Consider the following 17,330-nt stretch of genomic DNA (forward strand, 5'->3'; position numbering starts at 1 on the left):
AATTGCCCTTGGTTTTGAGCTATCACTGGGCAACTTCAATTGTTGGGGTACCTTTGTCCACTGTATTTTCATCAGTTAATTAACCTAGCAGAGTTATTTTCGATATTTTTTCCCACTTGGAATGCCACAGTTGTTTCACATTAGTACTTTGAATCAATGAATGATCTAAATGATCTTCACGATTTCTGTGCAGATATCTAATATTCATGTCAACCATTACAGTATAACAAACAATTCCACAGAGAGTGACAATCATTGTCATCCTGGCTGGTACTGGATTAGTAGAATTATTTTACCTGCATTCTTTCAACCAGGATTACAGATCACTGTTTCCGTTTTAATATTTTGTGGGCAACCATATCCCAATGATGCTGCCAGACCTACTGGGTTTTTCCAGCATATTCCCTTCCTTTTAGTTTGGACATACAACCACAGTATTTTGATTTTGCATATTCAGTCATGACTACTTATATATGGTGCCTTAACATGGTGCCTAGTTTTAACTGTAATATTCCCACAAATTTGCAGTCAGATCTCTTTAATCCTGAGATTAAAGAGGGCACTTTCACCCAAGGCCAGTATTACTTATATTTCTATAAAGCTATTTAAAACTACTTTTAAAACATAGTCGGGATTCAAGAGTTTTGGGCTTGATTCTGGATGTAGGTGGAAACTTGAATTTTCCCTGTGTTAAAATAATTGAGCGCAGCCTGTTGGATTGATGGTAAAACAGATTGCAAATTGGGGTTGAATGGTAACATGCAAGTAACCCACTGGACAAAAATGTATACGAACATAATATATGACAAAGCTGAGTGGGAGTTAGGAAGGATTTCCAGGTCTGCTGACTGGTTTAGCAAATACCAGTTTTGAAAGCAGGCCAAAAGGGTTCCCACAATGTTTCTGTACTTCCATTTAAACATATATGCTCTTATTATGTTAAAATAATATGGAAGAAATAATGTGCCAGAAATTAAATAACCAGGTTGCTATTTAAAACAGGTTATAAACTGTTTCATCCGTGCATGTGTGACATACCAGACTAAATTTGAATGGTGATCAGGAAACAGTTAAGTCGATTATTTAAAAAGTTGGAAAGACTGCCCAAAATTTGACTAGACTGAGACGAGTGATTTTTAAATCAAATGCTCACAGTGCCGAGACTATGATCTGCCAATCTCTTATGGCAGTATGGAAGTATGTACCTAATTCCACTAGCAAGTAAATATTTTCTTTGTTTATGAAGTGAAGACTTCTTGCTGTGGAAATATGTTGGGGAAATTGGTAAGTAGAATTGAGTTTTTCAATCTTTGACCAGAGCACATCAACATTTAAAACTGACACGTATGCAATTAAGTGCACCTGCAGAGTTAGACTTAATATTTGAAACTGTCCTAATGAGCTTAGAACATTCATACATTAGAAATGGTTGGTAACACTGTTCATTTGAGAATAATTTATTTGTATTTAAACTACCAGAGTACGCCATCTTCTTGTGTTGCGCAGATGTCCTTAACTAGCATCTGCCAAACAACACAACCTTGGACCATCATTCTCTCTAAGTTATGCAACTGCATAGCCACTGGGAAGCGAGCACCAATTGGCATCCAATGTATGGCTTCAACTTCTGGAAGATATTGCCACACTGAGTTCTGCACAGTGGTAGAAAATATTAGAGGGAGCATTGCCTTTGACGTTATGTTTGTATCTGTAGAGTATGGTAAGTATTCCCCTGACTGAATGGTCTTCTCCCTACCAGCTTCCTTTTTACTTCTGGTCACCACTACCACTTCCTCACCTGATATTGTTCTGCATTAACATGCCGTTGTCAGTTTTTTGTGTATCCTGCAGATTTTGCCTTCATTTACACAGGCAGCATTAGCTATCTTTTTTCATAAAATTGGGGTGGTTGGGGGTGGGATGGGGAGGCATGGTATCCTCCATTGATGCTTTGCAATGTCTGCTCCTTGGATTCCAGCACAACAACTCTGAGCTGAAGTTTCATGCAATGCAGGCACTGCAGATGTGGCATCCAAGCTGTCAATGTTGTGTACAACCTCCCACTTACTGCTGTTGCAACAGACCACTTATGCTGCCATTGCCACCTGGTTTGTTAGATGTAGATTAAATTAAATATTTACCTGCAAAATGCCTCACTACAAGTGTTGGAGGCATAAGCAATACGTCATTCACCTATCGCAACCAGTTTCCAATCTCTCTAAATTCTTGAACTTTATTCTTTATGTTGCACCTTAATTGATGACCACTCCGATCGTAACAGCCAAAGCATTTAACTTTGCTGCATCATTTATACTACATTGTGTAATCTTTCCATTATCATGGATTGTACACCATTGTGCAGTCAATGATTAGTTTAAAAGAAACTGATGTTTAAACGTAGATGAGGAGTAAATGTGTAATAATAATTGTTCATGGACCTCACTGTGCACAGATTGGCTACAAAACAATGATAACTGTCCTTCAAAAATGTTTCACTGGCTTTGGCATTCCCTGCTGGTGTGGAATGTGCTTTTCAGAAAGAGATTTTTTTTAAAGAATAACAGCATTTATTTAAAAATTGCTTTCTTAAAGTCAGCATATACTTTCATAAAAGGAAAAAAATGACCAGAGCTCCATCTGAGCTTTTAGTAGACTGGTGCCAGTAGAATGCAAGAATAACAATGGGTGACCGTTTCTTTTTACAGCTTTGAAAATATTGATCTCTGGCTAATGATTAGTTGCAGAAACCATTTGAAAGACTAAGCGAAGGTATTCTTTATTCCAGTATTTAAAAACACAAAGACCAGCTACAGTAGAATGATTTATCTTCTATACCTTAGCAACTCCAAAAGTGCCTCAGTCCGATCTTTCATGTATATTTTGGACATAGCTAATGCACTAACCTTTTACGTGATTGGCATAGTGCACATTACAAATTACACCTCAACATTTTGCAATGAAATACCATTTGCTTTCCTAATATCTGGTTTTGTTTTATAATTGCACACCAGCTTCTAAACATTTTGTTATTCAGGAGCTGTAATGAAATGTGTGATTTAGTGATCAAATAAATTTGCAGCCAATGGGCTGTAGTCTAAGCTGTTCTAAAAATAGGGATCCCTATCATTTTTCAATGACTAAAATGAGTTTAATGTGTAGAAATTAAAACAAATTAAAATGGGATGCTTACTTACGAGATTTAAACAGGTAACAAATAGTTTCTTTAAGTTGGAGTTGAAATTATGAGAGAATATAAAAATTGGAGTTTAGAAGTTAGGTTTTCAAGCTGTTAAACACAAAGGAATAAAATCTCTAATCTGCAATGTATTGGTCACATGGAGTTTAGATTCATGGCCTTTTGTTGGATGCAGTTCACTTGTATGTGGGAGGTTCTCATACTTTATAACAACTCTAGTGCTGCAGTGCTTGGAAGACTGGCAGTGTTATTTTGCAGTTTGGTAAAATTCCTACTGTTGAAGACAAGTGTAAAGGATTATTCAAAAACATGTAAATTTCACGCAGTCTATATATTTCATATTATTTATTCTAGCTGGTGCTGTAATTTTCTCATTTGTTCAGTTATACTGTATAAATTACATTAGATTTTAAACTTTCACTCACTACAACATTTTTTCCCACCCTACATGCTCTTCTGTCTCTTGTCATTTACCGTCTCTTATCCTACGCCCACCTTTCCAGTCCACTTCCTCCTCACTTGCGCGCATGTGCTCTCTCTCTGTCTCTTCCCCCTATACTCACTTCATTAAATAATATGTTTAGATCCATGGAACAGAATGTGTGCAGTTTTTTCCATTGAACAGCTATCAACAGTGCAGCTTTTTAATTATGTTTTAAGATATCTGGGTTCCAGATCAAAGCTCTAAATAAAGATCGTCGCTGTAGCAGACAAGGCGATTACATAAGCCAGTGGTTAGGAAATGCCAACTTTTAAATTTGAAAAGATTGTAGGAGCAGAATGTGAGTTCCTGTAGATTACCCTCCTTGTTACTTAACTGTGTTTCCTCCTTGTCATTCAACAGCATTACTACTGCTAAACATGCACCATCAATAGTTTGAGGTTACTGTTGGGCAAAAAAGTAACTGGACCTCTTGTATAAACACTGACACTAGGGCAGAGATTGGAAATGCTGCATACATTTAACTGCACACCACCTCCAAACTAATTTGTTACTTAGAAGTAACTGTGCAATTTCACGATGAAATGAGTTTACAGCCAAGGTATCCTGCAATAGTATTAAAATTCAGAGCCTTATTACTTTTCACTGAGTAGAAGAAGTTTCATGCATTAAAATTAAAAACAAGGCACAGGGTCTTCTCACAAGGCACATGCCAGGAGAGTGATGAAATGCTACCCAGTTGCCTAGATGAGTGTGCTCCAACAGTGATCAAGAAGCTTACTCCTCAGAGAAAGCAGTCTTTCTTATTTCTTACTTATTTAACATCCCATTAACCACCTTAAACTACATTCCCACCAGCACCTGCACACACCAAGGCTGCACTGCATACCAATTACATGATGCACTGCAACAACACTCAGTAGACAGATGTGGCAGTTGAATCAATTCCCAACATCTTCAAAATGACTGCAGAAAGTTGTCTTTGTGAATAGATTGAAAAGAAAGGGTAAGAAGCTGCTGGTTCAGTCCCATGCTTGTTGCTGATAAGTTTGTAGTGAGCCTATCAGCAGCATGTGGAAGAGAAACAACCTGTGATTGGAGCAGCAGTGCATAGTTTTCGTAAATACTGCCAGTGAGTGAGTAACTGGTGAGGCAGGCAGCTGTGGTCCACAAACAGGTTGACAAAGGCTGGAGCTGAAAGTCAGTTGGAAGGGGGAATCTGAACTGGAGGAGCCTTTTTGCTGATATTGTAAAGAGAGTGGGGAGCTACCTTTTGGCTGAGGTGACCATTTTGTCTCCCAGGTCCCAGGAAGGAAGATGAATTACTTACAAATACATGTAGAATTTTTAGCTTTAAACTGTTTAGGAGCTACTCTGTGAGTAGTTTTGTGGTGGATGTCATTGTAATTGGTAAATTTAAATCTGAGATTGAGATGCAATAAAAAAACATGTTAACTACCTGGTTAAAACATTACCGCTTTGCAGATACCTCATCGGAGTGCAGATAGAGTGATGGCTTTTTTGTGTGTCAGTTACCTTTTAAAACACTTATGTCTATTGTGCCATTTAAATTCTGTAATGTTTTCCTTATGTATTGGAGCTTTAGGTTTAATGTATTTAGAATTATTAAGAATTGATAAATTCTTCTAATTCTGCTTCAAAATATCCTATACATCAAACAAATACAGAAGATAATGTTACAATGCAACTGCATCTTCCCACCCCCCACCCCTCCCTCCTCCATTCCCACCCCCTCAATGGAAGGAGTGAGAATGAAAAGGTAGTCCCGAATACATGCTTCACTGGAGAGGCCAGCACTTGTTGCCATCCGTATTTCCCCTTGAGAAGTTGGTGATGAGCCACCTCCTTGAATCACTGGAGTCCATCTGGTAATACAGCCATCATGCTGTCATGAACAGAGTTTTTGATCTACCAGCACTGTGAATGTATCTATACCACTTGAATAGCAGCAGTACTCTAGTAGCTTTATTACACCTTCGGCATGGGCAGTAAATGCAGACTCTTGTCAGTGACACCTACATCCACAAACAGAAAACAAAAGCATAAGTTTTTAATTGGCAGGATAGGACAGCAAATATTGAAAACTAATGGCAGTAGTTAGAAACTGGTTTTCTCTTGAAATTGTGTTCCAATCCCTGCAGTGTAAATTACTGCTGTCATTTTCTGAGTTATTAGAATAAGGAGACACAGCAGGAGACCAAAAAATCTGTTTGAATGTTTTACTGAATTAAAAGACAAATTTGTTGCAGTGAGGATGGACAGTAGGAAGTGGGAATATTTAGATTTGCAAGAAAGTGTTTATTGTAACTCTTATTAGGAGGAAAACCTGCAGCTTGTGTGTGACTCCAGTTCAATATTAGTATGTTTTGACTCTTAACTGTTCTCTGAAATGCCAAATGCAAGCCAATCAGTCATGTCAACCAGGATAACTAGGAATGCATAATGAAATGTCTGTCTTACCAGTGATGCTCATATCCTGAAAATTAATTCTAAAAATTCTGAGGCATAAACTGGTCATGTTAAATGCTAAATTGAATTTCTTGCATATTTGTGTTAAATTTTCAACCTTTGATTGCATGTCCTTTTTGTTGTGTGGGATGATGTAACTTAGGAGTGGCAGATGGAGTTTAATCTCGATATATGTGAGGTGCTACATTTTGGAAAGACAAATCAGGGCAGGTCTTATGCACTTCATGGTAAGGTACTGGGGAGGGTTGCTGAACGAAGAGACCTTGGAGTGCAGGTTCATAGTTCCTTGAAAGTGAAGTAGCAGGTAGACAGGGTAATGAAGAAAGTATTTGGTACACTTGCCTTTATTGGTCAGAGCACTGAGTATAGGAGTTGGGAAGTTATGTTGTGGCTGTACCAGGACACTTGTTAGGCCACTTTTGGAATACTGCACTCAGTTATGGTATTCATGCTGTCAGAAAGATGTTGTTACACTCGAAAGGGTTCAGAAAAGATTTACAAGGATGTTGTCAGGGTTGGAGGATTTGAGCTATAGGGAGAAGGTGAACAGGCTGGGGCTATTCTCCCTGGAGCATCGGAGGCTGAGGGGTGACCTTATAGAGGTTTATAAAATCATGAGGAGCATGGATAGGGTAAATAGTCAAGGTCTTTTCCCTGGTGTAGGGGTGTCCAAAACTAGAGGGCATAGGTTTAAGGTGACAGGGAAAAGATATAAAAGGGACCTAAGCAGCAACTTTTTCATGCAGAGGGTGGTGTATGTATGGAATAAGCTGCCAGACGAAGTGGTGGAGGTTGTTACAATTACAACATTTAAAAGGCATCTGGATGGGTATATGAAGAGAAAGGGTTTAGAGGGATATGGACCTAGTGCTGGAAAATGGGACTAGATTAATTTGAGGTATCTAGTCAGCATGGATGAGTTAGATGGAAGGGTCTGTTTCCATGCTGTACATCGCAGACTCTATAATAATAGATAATTATCAAATCTGCTTTCATTTGGATGTTGAGAAGTTTTTAGTTTATACCTTTATGGAATTTTGAAACATTGTAACTCATCCCTGTTAGAATATTAAAGATTCACTGGTGACAACAGACTTTTCATTAGAATGATAGAATCCTTAGTATGGAAAGAGGCCATTCAGCCCACTGAGTCTGCACCAACTGTTCTAAGAGCATCCCACTTAGATTCACCTCCCTAACCCATCCCTGTAACCCTGCATTTCTCAGGGCTAATCCACGTAACTAGTATATTCTTGGACGCAATGAGCAATTTAGCATGGCCAATTCCACTACCAACAGATCACATCTAAAGTATACAGTCCTGTCACATTCTGTTGTGAATTGTAGTGAACATTTAAATAACAGGAGGAGGAGGTGGCTCCATTTTTGCATGCTTAATAATGGGGTAGTCCAACACATTGTGGAACAGACAATGGTGAAACATTTACAAACATCTTCAGCTAGAAATGCCCAGTGGACAATTTCTCTTTTTACCTCCTCCCAGAGGTCCCCATGAATGACAGATGCTAGCCTTTAGCCAACTGAATTCATTCCACAGGATATCTAAAGATGGCTGAAAGCAGTGGATACTCCAAAGGCTATCGCCCTGGCAACATTCCAGTAATAGTATTAAAGACTTGTGCTTCAGAACTAGCTGCACCCTTAGTAGTTACAAAATTGGTGCCTACTTAGTCAACATCTCACATTGCTCGGTGGAATATGTCCTGTATACGAAAACAGGACAAATCCAACCTGGCCAAATATCACTTGTCTGCTCTTATATCACCAGAAGCATCAAGCCACACTTATTCAACAATAACCAGTTCACTGATGCTCATTTTGGGTTCTCTCAAGCTTACTGAGCTCCTGACCTCATTTCAATCTTGATTCAAATGTGGACAAGAGAACTAAACTGGAAAGGGGAAGCCAACGTGACTATCCTTGATGTCAAGGTAGCGTTTGACCTGTTGTGTCATCAAGGAACACGTAGGTCAGTTTTGGGAGGGAGGGCCTGTTAAAGTACAGATTTGAGATGGCCCAGAGAATCCCTTTTCGACTCAGACCTGTAAGCCTGTCTCTTTTGGTTCGTCCCGGAGATCGTACTCTTTGGAAGTCTGGAATAAAAAACGCAGTTTAGTTTAATTTTAGTCATCCCCTTTATTCACCAATAGCATCACTGTTACAACATAACGCTGATACCTATAAGCTAAACTAACTAGGTTCTAATAACTTAGGAGAGGAGGGTACCAGCTCTCCAAGTGCCCCTGTAGGCTACTCCAATGTACTGATACAAAGTGGTTTCCTTTATACAAAAGTTTACAAAAACATTGCATGTTCTTAATTAGACAGATAACAGTGAAAAACAATAATTAGTAAGGAAGAAACGTTAATTGACAGGTCTGCGTATGCTTGACTAATCACTCCTACAGGCCCTAAGCCATTCATCAGGTGGGAAAAACATACCTAACCGAGTTAGGCACCTGCAAGCGAGATAAACTCCTATCATAAAGAGGTACCAGTCTGAGCTAATTGGAGAGTTCATAAGGTAACTTTGCATAGCTCACATGTCAGATACAATTGTTTTACAAAGTGGCTTCTTAGCAAGCAGGGGAAACTTTTGACCATAAAATGGCTTCCTGACACATTGTGCCAGATTCTCTTCAGTGTTAGGCCTAGAATAATTTCTAAGCTAGGAGTAGACTCCTGCTTTTTAAGCACTAAATCATTTTGTACCTGAGGCTGAGATGTTACTGTAAGGTTGCATTTAAACTGATTCATTAGTCTTCAAATTAAACATGCTTTCTTTCCAGGGTTGTGATCAAATTCAAATAAGAAATAAGATCTGATTATTTAGAAATGACAGTGGGGCAGTCTGTAAGGTCTGTAGAGTGGTCTGCAAGAACAGCAAGTAAGTTAAAGCTTCATCAATATTACCCTTTACAGAGTTTGTATTTAATAATCGGTAATGGCTACTCAATATTATCATAAAGTCTCAAAGAATGCAATTAAGTTCAATCCATAGCAGGTGCGCACTAAGAATTAATTTTCTACTGGCTTCAGCAACCTCTGCACTAAAATGGTCTCTCTAGTGTTCTTTTGAACTCTCAAGTCAGGATCTTGTAACAGCAAAGATGTTTTTCTCTGTCTACCTAACTTGCAAGGGTAAGAAGAATTCATTATAATTGACAGGACCTGACCGTCAATTACAAGGCTTTTGATAATAACAAGTTTCGTTTCAGGGTCAGAATCAAACACTTTCATTGGTTTCACAAGGGAACAGCCGTGAATGTTATCACTTGGTGTCCTGTATACACAGATTCACTGATGCTAAGGCAAGTGTTCTTAATTGCCTTAGAGCATCCTGTTATCACTTGGTGAGCACAGATGTTTTTATCTTCTGCATTCCCCGACTCAGGCGACTGACTGTGTGGAGTTTGCACATTCTCCCCGTGTCTGCGTGGGTTTCCTCCGGGTGCTCCGGTTTCCTCCCACAGTCACAAAGATGTGCGGGTCAGGTGAATTGGCCATGCTAAATTGCCCGTAGTGTTAGGTTAAAAGGGGTAAATGTAGGGGTATGGGTGGGTTACGCTTCGGCGGGTCGGTGTGGACTTGTTGGGCCGAAGGGCCTGTTTCCACACTGTAAGTAATCTAATCTAAGTAATTCCTTGGGTTTCCCCCTTTATCGAGCCTCCCGGTCTGTCCTATCTATTTTCTGGTGTGCAGCAAATGTGTTCTATAATTCAGCATTACATTTTAGTCTAAATGTTTAAAGACAAGTTTTAAAGCTACAGACTTTCTCAGGACTACTGGTTAGAATCTTAACTATCACTAAGATTATTGTGGTTGTTGGAGGTCAGTTACGTCAGCCCAGAACATGACCACGGAAGTTTCTCAAGATAGTGTCCTCGATCCAAAGAATTTTAGCTGCTTCATCAATGATTGAAGTTCCTTTTGTCATAAGGTCAGAAGTGGCGATATTTGTTGATGATTGTACAGTGTTCAGCATCACTCATGGTTGCTCAGGTACTGGTACAGTCAGTATCCAAATGCAATTAGGATAGACAATAAATGCTGGCCTGTGCAGTGACGCCCACATCGAATGAATGAATAAAGGATTTGTCCAAACAAAACTGTGTATCCAAATAAATTATTAATTGTGAATAGTGGTGTACAGGGCAGCATCTGTTTCTGTTCAGCCTTTTGTTTCTGGTGAGCAGCAAGGGTATTCCTGAACAAGGCAAAACTCATCAGATGACATTATCGATTTGAAGATAAACCTCTATTCTGGTTCCTTGTATGGATCACTTTTCCATTTAGTATAACCATTTTAATATATTGTCTAGTTCCAGTACACCCTGAATCTCTGGAAAAGTTGAACTTTACAGAAAAAAAGGTGCGAAAGCATTTTTTATTAATGATGCGCCATTTCATAATTTGATTAACAAAAACATCCCTGTTACAGTATTTTTAATCTCACTACTGTAACAGAACTAATTGCCACAAAGATTGTAGAACACTTCTTTATTTATAATAAAGTAATTTGATATATGCTAGATATATTCTGTGTTTGCCAGCATACAATTGCCACAAAAAGCATGTTATATTATAATTATGATCCTGCTTTGTTATGTTACCTTGCCACAGTGTCTGCACACCTTCCTTTCCACTGCAGAGTTGTCATCAAGCAGTGTGTTTACGATGTCCAGGCTAGTGTGGCCTTGGTGCATTGAGGGACAACCGTAAACTAACATGAAGCTCAAGTCATTGATTCATCTCTATTGCATAAACAAACGGATAGATTTTTCTATCATCTATTGTGTATTGTTCCAGAGAAATTCAGCTGAAGTTCTTCAGGTTGCCTTCTCTAATTGAATACAAGGGGTGAACATTCATGTTGGCGGTGTAATCTAAGAAACTTCCATTTTGTAAAACAAAACTTTATTTTGAATCATTTCAGTGGAGTTGGGAAGTTGGTTGACAGGGATGTGGGGTAAAGTATTAAATGGCCGACCTGTGGATAACGTGGAATTTTTACAACCAGTAGAACCTGGAAGACAAACATTGAGAAATCAAACCAGTTGTGCTGAATACATTCAGTGAGAGTTCTGAGGTCAGTTGGGAATTAGGTGGATGATGTACTATTTAGGCAAATCTGTTCTGACAATGGAAGTAGGCATTCTTATGATGAATAGACATGATTATTAAGCTTAATTCTAGTCCAGGAATGACATATTGGTCTTGCATATCACCAGGCTGAAACTGAGTGAGGAGCTGAGCAGGAAGGAGAGAGATTTTAACAGTAGCTAAGCAGTGTCCCGAGTTTATTGATGCTGAATCTTAGGTGCTTGCTCATTCTTGACGTTGCACCAGACAGCTAGCATATTTTCAGTTAATTGTCTGGAATGATAATAAACCAGTAAAAGCTGACATGTGGAAGTTGTATATGCAAATATTCTTCAATAGCAATATGTAACTGGGGAATAGGAGGAAGCATGAATAGAATACCCACGGGAATTTGTGCAGAAGGAGAAGCTGTAAAAGGAGATGGATCAAACATCTGCTCAGTCATCATTCCTATCCTTACTGTTTGTTCACTGCTCCCCTAGCATTTTCAATTTAAAATCCTCACTGCCACCTTCAGATAACCCCAACCTATTTTTTTAAGCATCTTCCTCAAAGCCTTTTGTTCAGTCTTCTGTGCATTCCCACTTACACCAGTTTGCAGATCCAGGACAGCCTTGCTCTCTGTCATTCTGACTTGTAAAAGCCTACTCAAAGTGCATTTTTATAACCAAATGTTAAATTATCCTTCCTAATCCCATTGAGGGCTTGGAATCTGATTCTTGGCTATTTTGATTGTGAAACACCTTTCTTTGAAAAAATACAAATCACATGGTAAACAAATGTAAGTTGGATGGAATCAAGTTTGGGTTTTTTTTAAACAAAAGTGTTGACGGAGATAAATTTGAAGAAAAAAGGAACAACGTCAGTAAGCATAGAAGGAAACAAAAATAGCTGAATAAGTAGCAGCTAGGATGAAGGGAAGGCATGACAGGCCTAATGATAAATCTGGGAAGAGCTGAGTAGGTTATTGGAGAAATTGATAAGCATGTCAAGGAGATTGAAATTGGGAAGAACGTGAAGGAGGTATATACATATAAAGAGCAGGAGTCAGCCTGTTGGTCCTACAAGCCTGCAGTGCCATTTGATGAGGTTATGGCTATGTCCGATCCCAGCTGATGTTATTACCAGATAAGTTTCATTCCAAACAAAAAACTAGACTGAGCGATCATATTTTTATTTATTTTGATTTTAACGAAGTGATCTCTCACTGAAACAAAAGCATGCAATGCTATAGATTTTGTGTTAACAATAAACTGAAGTTAGAACATTGAGCCTGTTCTGCACTGTTGTTCTATGTTGCGCCAACCTGTGAAATATTCTGAGCTCATTCCCCCTACACTATCCCATCATCATCCATGTGCTTATCCAAGGATTGTTTAAATCTCCCTAATGTGGCTGAGTTAACTACATTGGCAGATAAGGAAGGAAAGGGGTGGGGAACCTTCGCATAAACCAAATTATCTGCCGACATTTCCGCCACCTCCAAACAGACCCCACCACCAGGGATATATTTCCCTCCCCACCCCTTTCTGCCTTCTGCAAAGACTGTTCCCTCTGTGACTACCTGTTCAGGTCCACGCCCCCCTACAACCCACCCTCCCATCCTGGCACCTTCCCCTGCCACCGCAGGAATTGCAAAACTGCGCCCACACCCCCTCTCTCACCTCCATCCAAGGCCCCAAAGGAGCCTTTCACATCCATCAAAGTTTTACCTGCACATCCACCAGTATCATTTATTGTATCCGTTGCTCCCGATGCAGTCTCCTCTACATTGGGGAGTCTGGAGCGCTTTAGGGAACATCTCCGGGACACCTGCACCAATCAAACACACCGCCCCGGGGCCCAACATTTCAACTCCCCCTCCCATTCTGCCGAGGACATGGAGGTTCTGGGCCTCCTTCACCGCTGCTCCCTCACCACCAGACACCTGGAGGCTTTCTCCCCACCCCCACCTTCCTCTCATTTATCTCCACCCTTCAGGCTCTCTGCCTGTATTCCTGTTGAAGGGCTTTTGCCCGAAACATTGATTTTACTGCTCCTCGGATGCTGCCTGAACTGCTGTGCTCTTCCAGCACCACTAATCTAGAAAGTGGATAACCTCACTATTTTCAATGTAATATTCAATCTGCACTGTTCTTGCCCATCCACTAATCTTGTCCAAATCCTCCCGAAGCTTCTTTACATTTACATCATCTTTCCAACACATTTACATCATCTTTCCAACACATTTACACTTGGATTTGTATCATCTGCAAATTTGGATGTATTACATTTGGTCCCCATCTCCAAATCATTGTACATTGTGAACAGCTGGGGCCCCAAGTACGGATCCTTGCAGTATCCCATTAGTCACAGCCTGTCAACGTGAGAATGATCCATTTGCTCCTACCCTCTGTTTTCTATCTCATCAGTCACAGCCAGTACATTACCTCCCATTCCATGCACTTCAGTTTTTCTAACTGGTCTCCTGTGGGAGATTATTAAAGTCTTCTGAATGAAAATCCAAGTATACTCCATCTGTCAGTTCTCCTTTATCGATTTTTGAGAGTAACATCTTCAAAAAAAAAATTCTCAACAAGTTCATCTAATACAATTTCCTATTCACAAATCCATGTGGACTATGCCCAGTCAGATCCTTGTTATCCATGTCAGTTTATCATATCTTTTATAATAGATTCTAGCTATTATTTTACTCCGAATTACCTTGTTTTAGAATGCTAAAATGTGATCTTGTAATTCAGATTAGTATCTGAGGTCTCTGATTTAGTCTAATTCAGTCTGGTTCAGTGCTGTGTGTAAAAGCAAGTGAGATAACATTCTGATGTTGAGATAGAATGGCATGTGGATGTGCAGAGTGTCTGACAAATATAGGGAATGAATAGTGAATTCAATGGAGAATGGGGCACTAGAGAGGGCAAGTTATTTTAAACAAATGACGCATTTTAGAAATATGAAGATTTTGTAATTACTGAGGAGCAATGTTGACCTGCAGATTCAATAGCCAATGGTGCTGCAATTCCTTGTGTCAGTATTTTATTTTCTCCCAGTAACTGATTTTATCAGTCAGCTAATGATTATCAGTTGTCATGGCCAGATTTTTATAGAAATGCATATGAAGTTTTTTTGATTTAATTGATCTTACTGTACAGCATTTCTAGGACTTCAGTGGGTGATCAGCAAAGTGGACTAGATTTGGCATTCATTCAATTACGTATGGAATTTGCGACCATAGGAGGCCAATCATTGAGTATAATCAAGAAAGAGATTAATAATTATTTTACATATTAAAGGCATCAGGGTAAAGAGAGAAAGTGGGAGTTTGGCATTGAGATGGAGGATCAGCTATGATCGTATTGAATGACTGAGCAGGCAACAGAGTCAAGTATAACAGTGTTTGTTGAGAGTGAGTTGCTGGAAAAGCACAGCAGGTCAGGCAGCATCAGAGGAGCAGGAGAATTGACATTTCGGGCATAAGCCCTTCATCAGGATTCCTCAGATAATACCTAACCTGCTGTGCTTTTCCAGCAACACACTCTCAACTCTGATCTCCAGCATCTGCAGTCCTTATTTTTCTATAACTGTGTTTGTATCTGATTGACGTGCACATTTTATACTGTGACCGGTTACCATGCCTTTCTAATGGCTGATGAATTGTCAAAACACCAATAGCCCTTTATTGGTGGAGAATTTTAACTTTTGTTGTTGAACAAAAAAAAATAGGTTGGCAGTCAACTTAGTTAGCCTACAGACAATCCGAGAGATGCCACTTAACATTTTTGGTCATTTCCATTGTATTGAAAGGGCCAGCAAACCTTCTCGCACTCACCACTTTATTTAGGTTTTGGACCCTCTGGAAGCAGCTGTATTATTCTGTTTACAGTTTTAGAGTTACATCTCTAAAATAATCCAGCATTGATGGTCTGACCTTGATCTATTGGAGCAGTGTTCATTTTCACACAAATTAATGTGCATTAAACCATGGCATTCTCAGGCACGTGTGCCTCATCAGTTTCTGAACCATTTCAGTAGCATCACTGCCAGAATGAATTGTAATAATCAACATCAATTATAAAATAATGCACTTAACCTGTTCTGAATTGCAAGCATAAGATATTTAAATGAGTTTTCAGTTAGTTGTGCACGTATTAAATTTCTTCCATAAATTTGAACCATTTCATTGGGATTTGGAATATGTGAATAAAGATGGTGTTAGTTTTGTTCTGTGCGAATCACCTTTTTTAAAAATGGCAGCATATAGATGCAGCTAGATATTAGTGGAAAGATTTGTAGGATATGATGTGGTTGTCTCTGTTGGAAGATAGGATCTTCAGAGGAAATTAAGTGATAACTATGATTGAAAAGCAGTATTAATTAGCCTGTCCAAACTTCTGCTGTTGGAACCTCATGACTTGCATATTTTTTGGATTTTTAAGCCTTTATGTATTGCACAGTGGAATCATGTCTGGCAGAATTATACATTTGCTTAGAGTCTTGCATTAAAAGTATAATATCTTGAATGTAACTGCAAGCATGAAAAAATAGGAGTTAACTCATAAATACAAGTAAAGAATAACTCAACAACATAGGAACAGTGACTCTTATGAGGTTGTGATTATAAAGTCCATTTAATTTAACTGGATTTTTAGCATAATTAACTTTATCAGTATATTTAATTAAAATTTCCATTTAACTTGTTATTTATATTATTTTATACAAATTACTGAATAACTTAAATTTCTATGATACAAATGACTGACTTATAAGCATTCGTATGTATTGTATCTTCCTTGCTGAAATGGTGAAATGATTTTTCAAATACTTGCAACCTTACTCTACTTGATGTTGTGCAAAATCCCTTAAAAAAAAAATTGAATTTACAAATTCCTTGACGGTGAAGAGGCCATAACTATGGAGCAGGAACCTTGTCTTTATTTTTTAGAATTAAGTCAGTGGGATATAGTCAATAGTATGTTTCTCCATCAAAGATAAGATTATTGCTCCATTTCCAAACCAAAGATCGATCTACCATGTGTATGATCACTTTAATTTAAAAATGTGTGCTATATGGTTATTTGTTCAAAAAACTGAATTCACTGGTCTTCAGCTTATTTCATAGTGGAGACCTCTGGAAGCTTAGAGATGCTGCCATCATACTTTAGGGTCTGGTGAAATGTTTGTGAATTTCTGTATTGTGCTTTTAAAAAAAGAACTGAAGAAACTTTACTCATGTAGAGATGTCAACAGAAAATAACTTTGACTTGTTTTGGTGTTATGCTTTTAAAGAGAAAAAAAAATAAAACAAAGGGAAAGCTGATTGGATGATTAATTGACCTGTGTATCTTCTCTAACTGATCCAGTAGATGCAGGAGTTGCCCTTTGTTATCTTAAAGAGACACTTTAAGTTTAAGACACATTATGCTTGAGCAGCTGAATGAGCCTTTTCCACAGTATCATGGTCCCACTTGTGAAAATCGGTATCACCCCTAACCTATTGTGAATAGCAACATTAAAACTGAGATAATGTGCATTGTAAAATATTTAATACATGAGGATTATCTGGTTCAACAAGTAACATTTTAAAAGTACAACTAAAGGAAATACTAATAGTAGATGACATTTGAAGTGTCTTCAATTGAATCAGGGAACGAATGGTTGGTACATTAGCCATGCTGACGTCTGGTAAAATAATTCCAAGCAAAAGTATTTTATTTTCATACAGTTGTATTAATAATGGAAGAGAAATCAGATGCTGTAATTTGTGAAGCTACCAGACTATACTAAGGGCTTTTATTTAAAGACATTTTTAATTGGAACAGTGAAAAGTTTATAAATCAAAGGGCCAGTAGACCCAGAGATTGCAGTTTTGTAAAGGTGCTGCTTTTTGAAAACCAGTTCCCATACAAGAATGATCTAATAACCCTGTTATAGTGACTTGTGTTATTTTATGCTTGCTTGAATAACGGAATCTGTTTTTTTGACATAACACAAGCACATATCATGAGCCTTAAAATCAAAACATTCCTGAGAAGAAAGGGACCCTGTATAGTCCATTGTTTATATATTTGAGAATAATAAAAA

General features: G+C 38.5%; 1 protein-coding gene across 9 annotated transcripts in view; it reads left to right on the forward strand.

Moving 5' to 3' along the window:
• The window catches only part of synrg (synergin, gamma), a 120,182-nt gene that overhangs the window by 48,727 nt on the left and 54,125 nt on the right, over positions 1 to 17,330 (forward strand). The window lies entirely within an intron of this gene.

Source organism: Chiloscyllium plagiosum, chromosome 28 (assembly GCF_004010195.1).
Source record: "Chiloscyllium plagiosum isolate BGI_BamShark_2017 chromosome 28, ASM401019v2, whole genome shotgun sequence".
NCBI classification, from domain to species: Eukaryota; Metazoa; Chordata; class Chondrichthyes; order Orectolobiformes; family Hemiscylliidae; genus Chiloscyllium; species Chiloscyllium plagiosum.